The following is a 3,499-nucleotide window of genomic DNA, read 5'->3' as shown; positions in this document are numbered from 1 at the left end:
ACAACGCGTGCTTGGCAGTCAAGCATGGAAAGCAACTGCCTTGGTTATTTATTGACTACTCCATTAGGTAGAGAGCACTGCTCTTTTGAGTCCAAGCGACCTACATATGACTGAGAGATCAGCTGAGGTTTTCACCTTTGGAAAGCTGCCTTCATCCTTGCTCCGCCCACATGCTAAACAAAATACTGGATTACAAGAAATTGACTGTCCTTTCACTTCACCATTTTTTTGCTTTTAAAGCAAGGTGAAAGCATCCTGCTCCTTGGCAGATAATGCTAAATGTTTTGTGTAACTATAGTAACTGGTGATCCACAGGGCGGATGGAAAGATGCCATCTCATCGACATGTTGGCACGGTCCACAAGGGGTCAGGTTGTTTGTGCAATGGTGGGCGGCCTGGTAGTACTAGGCTGTGTGAAACAACAATAAAACCATAAAACTCAGCTGTGAGAACTCGACCAAACCAGCTGGGTCTCTACAGCAGATTGGAAGCCAAAGTGACGGCGAAACAGATCAGGATGCAAGGTCAGCTTCTTTCCAAATGTTCAACCATTCTGCTCTTAAGTTAAACTTAGACTTCTCAGTTTAGTTTGCATCCAGACTTGTGTCCATTTGAATTAATTTTGGTAACAAACCATAAAAAATTAGACTATCAAGTACACTATAACAGCGATTCTCAACTGGTGGGTCGGGACCCAAAAGTGGGATTGAGAGATAAAAAAAACTTTTCTTTTGTCAGGCAAGCTGTGAAATGCATGTTGCACGAGAAAATATATAGATGTATGTTTTTAAAAAGATTATTTATGTGTTTTCAACAGCTACTTTTAAGAAAACTACATTTGGTTGGTTGGATGAATTCTAAATAAAAAAGTGGGTCACAATTTATAGGCCGTGGCAAAATGTGGGTCCCAGAGTGAGCCCAGTTGAGAACCCCTGCACTGTAATATATACTGTAAATGTACATTAGGTTGATTAAAGTCTAAATTAAATGTGTGCATACAATGTGTTTGTTCTGTGATAAAGCCTTCAATGGACAGTAGACCACTTTAAGGTGGACACTGGCTGGGAAGGGCATAAGTGACGTAAACTGGGGTTTGTGGGCTGTTTTGTATTTAATGCTCATGTTTAAGTTCTTCTTGCTTAGTGGCAAACAGCAGGATTCTGTATTTGAGTTGGTATTTCCTTGTGTCTGGCGCCCCCTATCCTGTCTGTGGATAACTGCAGAGTGCATGTGTAGATCTCTCCCTCTGTCTGTGGTGTCACAGCTGTTTTCCCACCCCTGTTAACCTTCATCACACTATTGAAGGAGTAGTCGCTGGTTAAATGTCTTTTACAAATGACAGACTGCTCAAATGAAAGACTGATAAATAACTTACTAGTATCAATGAGAGGTGAATAAAAAAGCTGCATATGCAATACAAAGCACTGAGAATGCACGCTTGTATTGGTTTTGTGACGTTAAAGACATGTAATGGTTTAGCAGTTTTAAGGTGTTTTCCTTGTTTGGCTGAATGGCATGCAGGAAGAAAAATGGCTGAGAGTGGCATCCAAATGCTGCGCCCACCGTTATGTTTCAAGTCTGATTCCTAGCTTCCTACTTAGGAATAACGTTCAAGAAACTGGATGACACATAACGAAGCACTTCAACGTTGGGTTAAAACGCAATCACTACATAGACTTTCTATGGGAGCTGAACTATAAACAGTTTGTCTGATGTGACAAGAACGTAAGGTAACACTTTACTTGAAGTTTTATACATAAAAGCTGACATTAAACTGAAATTATTATGACATGACACCTGTCATTAACATGAATAAGGTGTTGGGTACCAAACGTGGTGCCAATATGGCACCGGTTCCAATGTAAAAGGTAGTACAACCGGACCGAATAAGAACAAAGATTTTGGTGCCCCAGTTTAAGCACCGGAACTGTTTAAAAAATACAGAGTAGGCAGCGGAATCAGATAAAACCAAACTGATACCCAACCCTAATGAAGGCTGTCATTAAGTGTCAATCATTACCCTAACCCCACGAGATCCCTCCACCTAACCCAAAAAATGCCAAAGGTGTCAACGCCTTAATGACAGCCTTCATGACACCTTATTCCTTCTAATAACAGATAATGACAGTACAATGTCAGCCTTATGTATACAACTGCAAGTAAAGTGTTACCGAACATAATAAGCAAATGGAATATTTGGAACCAAAATGATTGAGAGGTAATATCCTTAGTTTAGTCAGGATAGCAAAAAATAAAATAAAAAAAAAATACTTTTTTTAAAGTTGTTAAAAATAAAGTAAAAATTACCACAGAGAATACTTTCACACATACCAATGCCTTAATGTGGCAGTGTAGAAGTTCATCATCGTTTTCTGGAGGCAGTAATAATTTTGTCGACTAAAAATTTTCGTCATATTTATCCTCAACTTTTTTTTTTTTAAGTGACAATAACATATGTTCTCATAATGCCTTTTCTTTGAGGTTTTGTTAGGTTGAATGTGTTGATGTTGTATCATTGATTTTATTGGTCCCAGCTATAAGCGTGTACTGTATGTTCTCTGTGGCTTTGCAGGAAGCAGGAAACTCTCTCCTAGTGACTGGTCACACTCCCAGATTCTTCTGATGGAGATGCCAGAACTGTGAGTTCAGAGTGAAACAACCACAAAAGAGAAGCACGTGTTACATTGTGACAATGAGTAACGAAGCTAAAGACGTGACACTGAATACTTTTTGGTTCATTGACTGTTGTTTTACACTTTGTTGGATCTCCTCATCCCTCTGCATTGGGCCCACATTCTACTCCCACACCTTTGTTTTTTTTTATTAATTACCATAGTCATAGCAGCAGGTCTACACAACAGAGAAAATGCCAATCAATGGTTCATGCATTAAAGCTGCAGTCTGTAACTTTCATCCCTGTATGATGTAATACAGAAAAACTGCACATATGCTAAAACTGTTTGAGATTTGGTTGAGTGTTACAAATAGGCTGTTAGGTCTGAAGCCCAAAAGTGGCACATTGTGTTAACTCAGGTCTCGTGACAGAAAACGACGACACTGTGATAAGAGAATCATTAACATTTCAAACACGGTTACTGAGATTTACCAAATGTAAAGCAAATCCTGACCAGTTAGAGTCATGTACGGTAACCACTTTAAGATGGTGAAAAATAAAGTTTGCAAATGTGTGAGCAATGAATTGAACTATTGTCTGTGCTGAAATTGAATAATAGCATGTTGCCAAGATTGAATGCATTAAATGAAAGACCTTTCGGGTCTGTTATGTTTTGTTTGTGTTTAGCCCTTGAGGTCATTTTTTTGTTTTTCTGGGAGTCTTTGTTTATTCTGTTTTCGAGTCTGGTCACGTGTGTTAACTCTTGTTTTTGTGTTCCAGGTCTTCCTGCTCGTGTCTCCACCTCCCAGTGATGTCAGTGTGTTTGGGTTGTTAGTGGTTTTTGTTGCCTTAAGAATAAAGAATGGACTGGAATTACCAACATTA

The 3,499-nt window shown here is 39.1% G+C and overlaps 1 long non-coding RNA gene across 1 annotated transcript; it reads left to right on the top strand.

Moving 5' to 3' along the window:
- LOC114461497 (uncharacterized) lies at nucleotides 1–3,499 on the top strand. Its single transcript, XR_003673848.1, has 3 exons — nucleotides 1–524; nucleotides 2,573–2,639; nucleotides 3,395–3,499. It is a non-coding gene; the product is annotated as an uncharacterized LOC114461497 (long non-coding RNA).

Source organism: Gouania willdenowi, chromosome 4 (genome assembly GCF_900634775.1).
Source record: "Gouania willdenowi chromosome 4, fGouWil2.1, whole genome shotgun sequence".
NCBI classification, from domain to species: Eukaryota; Metazoa; Chordata; class Actinopteri; order Blenniiformes; family Gobiesocidae; genus Gouania; species Gouania willdenowi.
This window is presented reverse-complemented; position numbering and strand designations above follow the sequence as displayed.